This window comes from Prunus persica, chromosome G1, assembly GCF_000346465.2.
Source record: "Prunus persica cultivar Lovell chromosome G1, Prunus_persica_NCBIv2, whole genome shotgun sequence".
NCBI classification, from domain to species: Eukaryota; Viridiplantae; Streptophyta; class Magnoliopsida; order Rosales; family Rosaceae; genus Prunus; species Prunus persica.
The window spans coordinates 28,007,810-28,020,454 of record NC_034009.1 but is presented as its reverse complement, the minus strand read 5'-3'; the positions used below and the strand labels follow the sequence as shown (position 1 = coordinate 28,020,454).

Genomic DNA, 12,645 nt, shown 5'->3' with positions numbered 1-12,645 from the left:
ACAACTCAACCTCCCATTCATATTTCCACCACTTTAGATACGTGTTATATGTACACCCTCTTGTAAGGCTTCATTTGGATGAAGAGATTCTAAATCCATGTATGCACAATAATGAAAAAAATAAAAAATAAAAAATAAAGAATTCAAAAGTCCGACTTAAGCTTCCTTGCACACATTCTCTGTCTTTTATATATATGATATATTAAAATTAAAAACCTTTTTTTTTCTGTTAGAAATTAAAAACAAAAGTAAAGAGAATAAATAAAATTAAAAGTAAAAAAAAAAAAGAAAAAAAAAGGTCCCATCTCCCACTTATATATCTATCTTGTTGTAAATAATTAGTTGTGGAGCCCACATGTTCCTTAGGCTTTGCCTATAAAAGGGTTCATCCCTTCATTGTCTAAGATACATTCAATAAACAGAACAAACACAGAGAGAACAACAATCCTCTGTTTTCCAAATTCTCTCCTCAATTCCTTTGGTTTTATAACACGTTATCAGCACGAGTCTTTAACCGGCTGAGTTATCTGATGAAACCCATTTAGATAAACCAACAGCAGCACCATCAAGTGTACCAGACAAGCATCGGTGATGGCCCATCAAAGCCGTCACTGGGATCTCCAAGTTCGCTTCGAACTTGTTGTAGCTTCAGAACGAAGCTCTGGAAGACGATGATGATGATGACTGTTCTCAACCCCAGCACCAGCATCGACAACATCATCACCTGGAGCACGGGTGGTTGCGGCCCGGACTTGGGCTCCGACCCGTCTGAGCCCACATTCTACGACGCCCCGGATCTCAGCTACGCATTCGGGGAAGAACCAAATTACCTCCTCAGCTGCACGGCTTCCTTCACCAAGCCAAGGTCGACCGGAACCACCTCGACCTGGACCACAACCCTCTTCCTCCTTGGGCCAAGGATGAATTGGAGCAGGGTATCCCGATCTTGTGATTTCGGAGAGTGCTAAAAGCCTTGTTCGGCAGATGCTGGAGCCAGATCCTAGAAAACGCTTGACTGCTCAACAAGTGCTTGAAACCTGGAAACTTTGGAGTCTATATTCCATGAGGTAGCCTTTCACGATATTCATGGATATGTCGGTGGAGCAGACACACCATATGTCCACTTTCGATGCAAGCACATGAGGTACACAGATACCAGCAATGATGAGCAGCACTCACCGATAAAGAAAAGAGAAAAAAAAAAAGGGTCTGAAGCATCTTTTATTAAAAAACAGCAAAACTCACCGACCCACCGAAAGAATAAGCGATAAGATCTCTGCTCCCTTATCTTTCATATTATTTCCTATTATATTTATCTGCTTTTCTTTTACTAACCATTAACAAAAATGGACCCTCGGTAATACTAAACATATTATCAGTGGGAGACCGTTACTAATACTAACACTTTACTTTATGCATTTAATTTACCGCACATTTATATTTATTTAAAATGGTGGTGCAGGTTTATCGTCCACGCCTTTACTTTTATTTAAATGTATGGAGCAGAATTAGTGCCCATACAAGCACATTTACTTTACCGCACATTTATTTTATTTACTGTATGGTGTAGGTTTATTACCCATACAACAGTATTTATTTAAAAGGGTGGTGCGGGTTTATCGTCCACGCCTTTGCTTTTATTTAAATGTATGTAGCAGAATTAGTGCACATACAAGCACGTTTACTTTACTGCACATTTTATTTAAAGTATGGTGCGGGATTAACGTCCATACAGCAAGCAATTTAATTTATGCATTTAATTTACCGCACATTTACATTTATTTAAAAGGGTGGTGCGGGTTTATCGTCCACGCCTTTACTTTTATTTAAATGTATGGAGCAGAATTAATGCCCATACAAGCACCTTAACTTTATGAATTTAATTTACCGCACATTTACATTTATTTAAAGTGTGGTGCGGGTTTATCGTCCATACCGGTAATTTATTTACCAGCAATTTATTATATGGATTAAATGTGCTGTATGATGAGTTTTTTACAGTATGCAGATCAGGACCAGAAGTTCCTTGATCCTCATTATACAATTACATCAGGACTTGAAGATCCTTGATGATGATGTTAATGTGAGAGCTGGCAGTCTCTCCGGCACTATATTTGTAAACATGTGATCGGACTTGATGGTCCTTGATCCCTGACATGTAAATAAGGACCTGGGGTTCCTTAATGATGTAACAGTACCGTATTGGTTCATAATGCCGTACACATGGATGATAACTGTACTGGCAAATGTACTGTATACATGAATAGTGCCGTATACATGAATAGTGATGTATGCATAAATATTTACCATTTTGGGTAAACCATCACCATTCAAAAGGGAACCTGCAGCTCCTTAAACTCATGGATGAGCAATTAAATGAGATGCCAGAAGTTCCTCAAAATATGGACAATTATGTAAGGGCTTGAAGTCCAGAAATATGTACAGAAAATTGTAAAAATGTCCATACCATGAGAATATGTGATTTTGGCCCGAAGTTCAAAATCTAAGGGGATTGAATGTCCATACCATGAGAATATGTGATTTTGGCCAGAAGTTCAAAATCTAACAGTGTTGAGAACCTGAAGTTCCAACAATTAAATGGACAACCCTTGAGGTATTATTGCAAATTGTGGTACGCCACATATCTCTTTGGCATAAGAGAATGATGAATTGAGGCTCTACACATATTTTGTTATATCTGGGCCAGAAGCTCATGAACCCAAATATATGAGATATTAGCGTGACTTTTACTCAATTCATATTTCATGTCCATTTTGAAAAGGGCAAATAAATTCTGAGTTTGTGTTTAGCCCAGGCCATAAGTTCCGGGCTCCCATACGTTGAAATATGAAATTTGGGAGAGTCGATGTGGTCATTTGAACCTATAAAGCACAAGGTTCCAAACCGTCATTTTGAAAAGACGTAAAAACCACAGGTGCAAATTTTAAGAATGTGTGCAATTATTATAACAGGAAAGGAGCAAGTTGAAACGCAGTTGCTCCAATCAAATTTTCCAAAGGCCATATCTATAGGAGGAAATGTGGCTACAGTTTCCAGGATCCCAATATTATCTCAGATCCCCATATTATCTTTTTTTTTCCCAGATTCCAAAACTTCACGTGGCCTCCATTAAATGTTTGTCGGCACTTTCGGCATTTTCAAAGTATTATTCTCATTAAAAGCCGATCTTGCTTTACGGATTTCACGGAGCTACTTTTTCAAAAGTATCCCGAGAATTTTACAATTTTCCTATGGTTAATTTGAAATTCACCAGTTCTACCTATTCCTCTTATTTGTGTATAAATGTGTTACTAACGAAATTTTCTTTGCAGAAGACATCCAGTTTTTCTTATCAGTGAGCACTTAATATGCCCGAGAAGCAAGACTATCTCTGATCATCCATTCAGGAAGCGAGACTATCCCTGATCACGTTTCCGCTACATCAGGAAACTGTGAAGGCGATCTTATGCTCTAATCTCCGGAAGAACTTCTAGACTAGGAGATATGAGAGCTTATTGTCTGCTCCCACCAACTTCCTTCCCTGATTGCTTACCTTCTTTTTTTGCATTTTTTTCTCTTTCTGTAACTCTCTGAGGATTATTTGTTTTTGACAGAGAAAAGAGTTGTGATTTTACTATTGCAGGATATAACTAGATCATCAAGCGCTACATTTACTGGGCCGATACAAGCTTGAATGATACTTGAGAAAAGTTTCTCCCACCTAAGGATGTAAGCGATATTTGTGTTATTTTATGCTTATATACTGATTTGATATTTTATCTTGAAAGGTAACCAAATGGGAAGATAAGTCCGTTCCAAAAGAATGGCTTGTATGTATCCATGAATTATTAATGCAAATTTTACAGATTGCAAGTTGGATACATTGATAATACACTGCACAGATTAATGTCCCATAAGAACAGAATATGGGTATAGCAGTGATCAATATGATGCACGCCTGTTGCGTAGCAAATGATATGGATTGAAGTCCCGAAAGGACAATCCTTTGACATGTCAATATTGATATTATGCACGCCTAATGCGTAGCAAATTATATGGGTCAAAGTCCCATAATATGGGTTAAAGTCCCAGAAATTAATTGACATGTATGTATTAATCTGTGGCATGCCTGTAGCATGACAGATATATGGGTGCACGCCTGTTGCATAGCAAATGATATGGATTGAAGTCCCGAAAGGACAATCCTTTGACATGTCAATATTGATATAATGCACGCCTAATGCGTAGCAAATTATATGGGTTAAAGTCCCAGAAATTAATTGACATGTATGTATTAATCTGTGGCATGCCTGCAGCATGACAGATATATGGGTTCTAAATGTTCCAACTCTCTAAATAGAGATTATCCACGCCCTACTGTAAAATAACGCTCCATTGGAGGTTATAATCCACATTCTCACATAATAAAAGCCCCCTGAAGTGGCTTGGGTACCCAAAAGCAAAGAAATGCTTATAATTGATGCATGCGCATGCAAATGAGAATGGTGGGATCATGAATTGATGAATGACAATTTTTGGTTTTGGAGTAGCTACTCAAATCATCAATGGGCTGTGTTGATTGGAACCACGTTCAATTATTAAATGTCGACAATATCATTGGCCAAAATGGAACGAGGTAATTCCATTATAAATGAGAATGAACGTGAAAGAACAAACCCACAATACGAACCCCAAAATTTGTTAATACTGAATTTATACTTGGGTGTTCGGAATAAAAGGGAATATACCTGCTTTGTATGACACACTGTTTCTGGCAGAAACAAGGAATGTTGGGTTTTTCTACATATTTACAGATTCAATTGTGCCCCCCCTTATTACACAATTACGGAGACCAACATATTATCTTTAAGGGTTATTAAATGCACGGAGCATATCGCCAGAAGCGATTTCCTAAAGATGTATAAATAGCTGGGTAAAAGCTATATAATGTGTCATAAAGTTTAATTCCTTTTAAACAAAATCCGTTGAGAGGATTGACATTGCATAAAGCAAGTCCCTAAAGGACATGTGCTTGAAGCACAAAATTTGTACTCAATATTAATATGCATAAATTACCTCAGTGAGTACATTGATTATAATGTGATTGCAACACATTAAAGCTTCTGCAGAATTCATGAAATATTTGTCTCGATCGAGCATTATACCAACGAGATTCTTGCTTATACTAAGAAAGTCTTATCCGTTGGTCCTTAAATGTTTTTCCAGAAATATACTAGACCAGATAGAGTTCAGCTCAACACTGTACTCTTTTTCCTTTATCCAGGTTTTTATCCCATTGAGTTTTTCCTAGTAAGATTTTAACGAGGCAGTGTAGCTCAAAGGTTTCGGGTATACTATGAAAATTTTTATGGTCACTTACTGGACAAAAGCTAGTCCTAAATTTTTCAGGGGGAGATATTCATCAGGGGGAGCTATTCATCAGGGGGAGCATGGTTTTAATCAAGACCTCCATACACTGTACTCTTTTTCCTTCATCCAGGTTTTTATCCCACTGGGTTTTTCCTGGTAAGGTTTTAATGAGGCAGTGTCGCTCAAGATTGACTCACAGAAGCAGTGTCAACTACGATATTCAGAAAGCTGATCAACAGTATGACTTAAAGATATTTTGCCAAGCATCAGGGGGGAGCGCACCATCAATAAAGATCTTCAAACACCGTACTCTTTTTCCTTCGTCCAGGTTTTTATCCCACTGGGTTTTTCCTGGCAAGGTTTTAACGAGGCAGTGTTGCACGCATGCCAATATACACAGAATTTTATGTTCCACATGATTATGTACTCTTTTTTCCTTTGACCAGTTTTTGTCCCACTGGGTTTTTACTGGCAAGGTTTTTAACGAGTCATATTCCATATCATTTGTGGTCTCCAAGGGGGAGTGTTGTAAATAATTAGTTGTGGAGCCCACATGTTCCTTAGGCTTTGCCTATAAAAGGGTTCATCCCTTCATTGTCTAAGATACATTCAATAAACAGAACAAACACAGAGAGAACAACAATCCTCTGTTTTCCAAATTCTCTCCTCAATTCCTTTGGTTTTATAACATATCCCTCTTTCTTTTCTTTATTTAATTTCTCAATTTCCCACTTACCCTCATTTCATTTGTTTATTTTCCCCCTCTCTCTCTTCCAATACTCATGTTCTTAACCCTAAGTAACACATCTTCTTTTCTTCTTTTTTTCCATTTGCAGCCGCTGCACCTTTTTTTTTTTTTTTTTCTTCCTTCCATCTCTGTAACACTCCGACCCCAAATTTAACCCTTATTTAATTATTTAATTATTTAAGGGTATTTTAGTCATATTTTTAACCGGAGAGAGTTCGGGACCGTGACTTGCATTTTTGGATAGGTCGTACAGAGACGAGTTCACAGACACGTAGTGGGCTCGAATCGGAGTTGTAACGAGAGAGATATGGTCAAAAGAAGTCCAGTGGCACAATCGTAAATATTTCGAAATGAGATTTTTTATAAAAATCTGGTTTTCTCTCTCTCTCTCTCTCTCTCTCTCTCTCTCCCGCGACTTCTCTCTCTCTTCCTCCCCTCGTATCTCCGGCCACCGACCACGGCTGTGGGCGGGGCCGGTACCAAAACGACCGGGACGACGTCCCCTTTCTTCCCCGACCGTTCCCCACCGGCGACACGGCCTGTGCTGGCCGGAAAATTCAGAAAACCACCGGAAAGTCGTCGAAACTTCAACGCCGTCGATCTCCCTCCTCCGGCCACCAATTCCGTCGACCCAGGTATGGATTTCGAACCTCTCGAGCTGTTCTAGCTGCCTGTTGGTTGGGTTTTGATCGATTCGATCTCTAGATCACTCGATTTTCGAATTGAAAATCGGCTGAAACTTCGGCCACCGTGATCGGCCATTTCCGGCCATTTTTTGGGGTAGGTCCAAGAACAAAAGTGGCTCCAAATAGGGTGATATACCTAGGGTAGGAGTTTGGAGCCGAGATGTTGAGATTTTCCGGCGAAGCGTTATCGCTTTGGGCACCCACGCGCTGCAGGCGTGTGCGGCGGCTCGTGGGCACTGTAGAAAAAGTAGCGATGTGTTCCGATGAGATCCTTAGGTTGTCACGAGTGCGTAGGATTTCGCGGATCTCAATTCGGACGTCGTTTGACTATCGAACGGATAATCGCATAGTATGCGTTATCCGGGTTTGATAGGTTGGGACCGATTGTAACACCCCGACCCCAAATTTAACCCTTATTTAATTATTTAATTATTTAAGGGTATTTTAGTCATATTTTTAACCGGAGAGAGTTCGGGACCGTGACTTGTATTTTTGGATAGGTCGTACTGAGACGAGTTCACAGACACGTAGTGGGCTCGAATCGGAGTTGTAACGAGAGAGATATGGTCAAAAGAAGTCCAGTGGCACAATCGTAAATATTTCGAAATGGGATTTTTTATAAAAATCTGGTTTTCTCTCTCTCTCTCTCTCTCTCTCTCTCTCTCTCTCTCTCTCTCTCTCTCTCTCTCTCCCGCGACTTCTCTCTCTCTTCCACCCCTCGTATCTCCGGCCACCGACCACGGCTGTGGGCGGGGCCGGTACCAAAACGACCGGGACGACGTCCCCTTCCTTCCCCACCGGCGACACGGCCTGTGCTGGCCGGAAAATTCAGAAAACCACCGGAAAGTCGTCGAAACTTCAACGCCGTCGATCTCCCTCCTCCGGCCACCAATTCCGTCGACCCAGGTATGGATTTCGAACCTCTCGAGCTGTTCTAGCTGCCTGTTGGTTGGGTTTTGATCGATTCGATCTCTAGATCACTCGATTTTCGAATTGAAAATCGGCCGAAACTTCGGCCACCGTGATCGGCCATTTCCGGCCATTTTTTGGGGTAGGTCCAAGAACAAAAGTGGCTCCAAATAGGGTGATATACCTAGGGTAGGAGTTTGGAGCCGAGATGTTGAGATTTTCCGGCGAAGCGTTATCGCTTTGGGCACCCATGCGCTGCCGGCGCGTGCGGCGGTGCGTGGGCACTGTAGAAAAAGTAGCGATGTGTTCCGATGAGATCCTTAGGTTGTCACGAGTGCGTAGGATTTCGCGGATCTCAATTCGGACGTCGTTTGACTATCGAACGGATAATCGCATAGTATGCGTTATCCGGGTTCGATAGGTTGGGACCGTCGGATGGTCCCAAATTTAATATATGGTAATCTAGGTATTTCTAAGATCGTGTAGGAATTCACGGATCGTGAATCGGAGCCCCGGATGTTGGATTTACTACATGCACCATCAAGTGAAAGTTAGGTCCCACGTGGCGTAGGTTATCCGGCGTTGGGACAGACCCCATACGTGGCGTTGGTTGTACCGGCGTATGGGGAGATTCGTAATATTGTGTTGAGGTCGCACGTGGCGTAGGTTATCCGGCGTGTCGACAGACCCCATACGTGGCGTTGGTTGTACCGGCGTATGGGGAGATTTGTGATATGAAATTGAGGTCCCGCGTGGCGTAGGTTATCCGGCGTTGGGACAGGCTCCATACGTAGCGTTGGTTGTACCGGCGTACGGGGAGTTATGTGATATGATAGTATGGCATGGTCGCACGTGGCGTAGGTTATCCGGCGTGTTGACAGGCCCCATACGTGGCGTTGGTTGTACCGGCGTATGGGGAGAATATGTGAAATACAGAGAAATGAAATAAGGTATCGCCCAAGTGTGGAACTGGGTTTTACGGAAGAACTACGTGTGGCTTGATCCCTCAAAGAGGGTACGTAGGCAGCCTAAGGTTATTAGGTGCAGCCGTAGACTACATATTAGTCATAATTTGTATTTGAATGGTTTGGTAGTTGGATAGGAATTATTGAAAGGCCGAAGACCATTTGTGTGAATTGCATGAAATTATATTGTGCATGCTGCCAGTTGGGAATATTAAATGCGTTTTTATGCAGGTTGAAATTTTGGGAAATGTCCAATTTATAGGGGAGACTTTGCCGAAATTTCGGCAGGAAGTCTCGGTTTTTAGTAAGTGGGCCTGGCATCGGGGTGATGTCAGGAATTCCAAAGGGTTCGTCTCGGGTTTTGAGAAAATTCGGGGCAGGTCCTTAAAATCTCTCTCTTCCATGGCTCCTCTATCTCTTCTTCTTCCTCCTCTCTCCTTATTCTTGTTTGGATTCGATTGGTTGGTTGAGTGATTGGGTTTAATTGTGTTCTGTTTGACAGTGACACTTGTGCTCTGTCTTTGAAGATGTTGAATTCATATTGTGTGAAAATGCTGAGTTATTAGGTGGAGGGATGGAGGCTGTGGTAGGTTTGACTGTGGTGGAGGCTATGACGTTGGCGTCGGAGTGGGTCTCACAGAAGAAGGCAAAAAGAGAAAGGAAGAAGCAGCGGGGTGTTCCATTTTTAGGTGAACCAACCTAGCTCTCCCATCTTTACCCCTGAAGCTGTCGAACTAGCCAGTTGAAATCGAACCATACTCCTCTTAAGAAGAAACAGTCGCATAGTTAGATCCGAAGGAAATAGGGGGCAAAACGGGGAAAATATAAAACAATCAGCCAAGGGTAAAACCGTGATCTTACTGTGCAAGGGAAGAAAATGAGCTGGTTGAACAGTTAAAAATAAAGGTATTTTCGTAAATTCACTGTGCTTAGCTACAATGATTAGTTGGATTGAGTTTTAGTGTATATAGTATTTTAGTTGGGAAAATTATATATATATAACCAGATACTATTCATAAGCACTGTTCCTTGAACAGTGAAATGCCAGAAAAACTCCCGTTTCACTGTTACAAAGCCTTATATTTTCCCAACAATACAGTAAATTGTCGATTTTGCCCTTTTAAATTTTTTTCCTGATGTTCCCTTTTTTCCCCTCTCTTTGGATGCTAACTCTCCCCACTGTTACTTTTCTACAGAGCGATCGTTAGCTTCCAACCAGCTTGGTTAGGCTGGTTGGGCCCATGGCTTCGGTTTTCGGGATTCGTTTGAGGCGTCGATTTCCATTTGGGATGGCGCTTTGCGAATCTCACCGTTCGTTTAGTCTTCATCTCATCTCATCTGTCGTTCGTTCAGCCATTCCAAAGTTCGTCTGAGAGATTTTCAATCTGCAAGTTCTTTCATCCTCTGTCCAACGTTTGTCTGATAGATTTTCGATCTACGAGTTCTTCCATTGTTTCTCTTCAGGTTTGCATCCCCTCAACTTTTTAACGGATTAATGATTTTCTGATGGGTTTCTGAGCATACTGTCGAATCCTTTGATTCCTTGACCAAATTGATTATGCTGCTGTGATGATCTGTTGTGGTCAATATTGTAGTTGTGGGAAAGTAAGCATGCCAATTTCAACAATTTGTGATGATCTTGCTGCTGTAATGGGTAGTTAATTTGTTGTTGTAATGATAGGATTAGATGATTACAATATCTGAGCATGTTGGTGATTACAATATCTTGGACATGATTTTCTTTTGTTTGTTGTAAAATAAAACATAAGCAGAAAGCCATGTTCAACAAACATCAATTTCTAGGGTTAGGGTTTTCGTTTCATTCTCAGATGATTTGATGGGCAACACGATTTGTTCAGGATGACTCTGCATATATATATATATATATATATATATATTTGATCAATTGAGGGTCGAGATTATAAATGAGAACTCAGATGAGTTTTTGAAGTTCTCCGTTTTTTACTTTACAGGAAAAAATGGAAAATTGTTATTGATTATATTAGTATAATTTGTTTAGGCACCGTCTTTCTAGGATTTTATTGCTTGCATAGTTTATTTTCTATGCTTTTCTTTTTGATTCATTGCAACTGAGGTATTCGAGCTATCTCAGCCTTTGATTGTTGCTTTTGATATGTGTGAATGATGTGAAAATTCATAAAAACAGTTGTATTAATTCATTAATCAATTATAATGAATGATGTTAAAAAAGCCAAGTAGTTAGTCTTGATCAAAAGTTGATATATTAAAGCTAATGAACTAATCAACCAAAAATTGACGCATAAAAGCGTGCTCAGGGACCAATGTTGCTTTTCATATTTGATTTTCAAGTCTATTGGTTCTCAGGGACCAATCCTGCTTCTGATATTTTATTTTCAACTGATTTGCTTAGAAAAAATAGAAAACAAGTTTTATTTTTTGCAATCTCTGTTCATAAATGAGTAATTGTTGATGACGCTTCTTTTCTTTTTCTTTTTTTTGGCCTTTTTGGGTTGTTTCTGTGTTTTGTCTGTTTGGTTGCGGATGCCTTATCCACCTTTTCAATATATCGTTTCTCTTTAGAAAAGAAAATCAATATTCAAGACATCTTTGCTCCAAAATAATGTATGCATGCATTAATTTTGGTAAACTAAATTGAGTTTATGCTTATGGGATTAAATATTTTTCCATAGTTTTGTTGCACTGTTTCTTTTCTTATTCTTATATGCAGGGATGATAATTTGTTTTCTTTTCTTTTCAGTTTCAAACAGATTTACAGTTCTTTTCTCTTACTTAAATTTGTGAAATATACGTATATGGAGAGCTTATATTAAGAAATAGCGGTTACACATTATGTGGCCTTTTTATTGGGTTTAACGATGGAGTACAATGTGTTCATTTGATGTTTTTAGCTGAGATTGTGATCAATTTCATTTTGTGATTTTTAGGTTTTGCAAGATGATAGTAGTGTATGAGAGCGTCAAGAGGAGGCTGTGAGTAGAAGGCGGTTCTTTGCAGGCTAGACAAGGGGGAAAATGGTCCCTTTCTGTTCACTTATTCTCCCGGAATATTATGCCTAAAGTAGTTAAATAAGTTATCACAACTATTCAAAAGTATATATATGTTTGGTATCATCTCATGTTGCTTAGCAATGAAAAGATGAAAGATCAGTTACAGAGAAACAGGTGGTGCAAATGTTACATTTGTATTTTTTTGATTTCATTCTTTTGTTGTGCTAATGCCTCGTTGCCTTTTTTTTTTCCCTTCTATGATGTGTCTCTGGAACCAGCAAAAGTTCCCTCTTTGGACTTGCTCCACTTGAAGCAGTGCTATTTAATATTGATAGAACTCCATGTGATTTAGATCCCATTCATTTCAATGCCTTCCACAAAATGCTTCCATAGGTAAAGTGATTGTTTTGTTTCCTGCTATTCTGTCAGAAGGAAAATATGCTGGATTTATTTGGTCATAATTTGACATTTTTCTTGGGTTTCATGGACTACAATGTGTTCATTAGAAAGCATTAGTTCATTTGGTGTTTTTAGTTGAGGTTGTGGTGATTTTCATTTATTTTCTTTTTGTGGCTTTTCAGTTTTTGCAAGATGTTAACAGTGTACAAGAGAATCCAAAAGAGGCTATGAGTAGAAGGAGGTTCTTTGCAAGCTAGACAAGATTGAAATTTATTTATTTATTTATTTATTTTTCCTGTTTTTGTTCGAAACTTTTTGTTTACTTATTGTCCCAGAATATTATGCTCAAAGTAGTTAAATTTCTGTCCAAAATGTTTTATTTGTGTTTCTTGATTTGAATGAAAGTTTGGTAATGTTAGAATCAGGAAGTTTGCAAAGAGCTTCTGTAATTAGAACTTACATAAGCTAAGGAGAATTCTTGTTATCAAATGAAAAACATCTAACATGGCTATTAAATAGCCTTACACTTGAACTGAAAGAAAATGCAACAGCCCACGATTTTACAGGTCCTATAATCG

General features: G+C 39.5%; 1 long non-coding RNA gene across 2 annotated transcripts; it reads left to right on the top strand.

Annotated features, from left to right (window-relative positions):
• Positions 9,870-12,357, top strand: LOC109946412. Of its 2 annotated transcripts, XR_002269547.1 has the most exons (4): positions 9,870-10,142; positions 11,606-11,842; positions 11,947-12,061; positions 12,250-12,357. It is a non-coding gene; the product is annotated as an uncharacterized LOC109946412 (long non-coding RNA). The 2 variants fall into 2 exon arrangements; XR_002269546.1 differs by having other exon boundaries at positions 9,871-10,142; positions 11,606-12,061.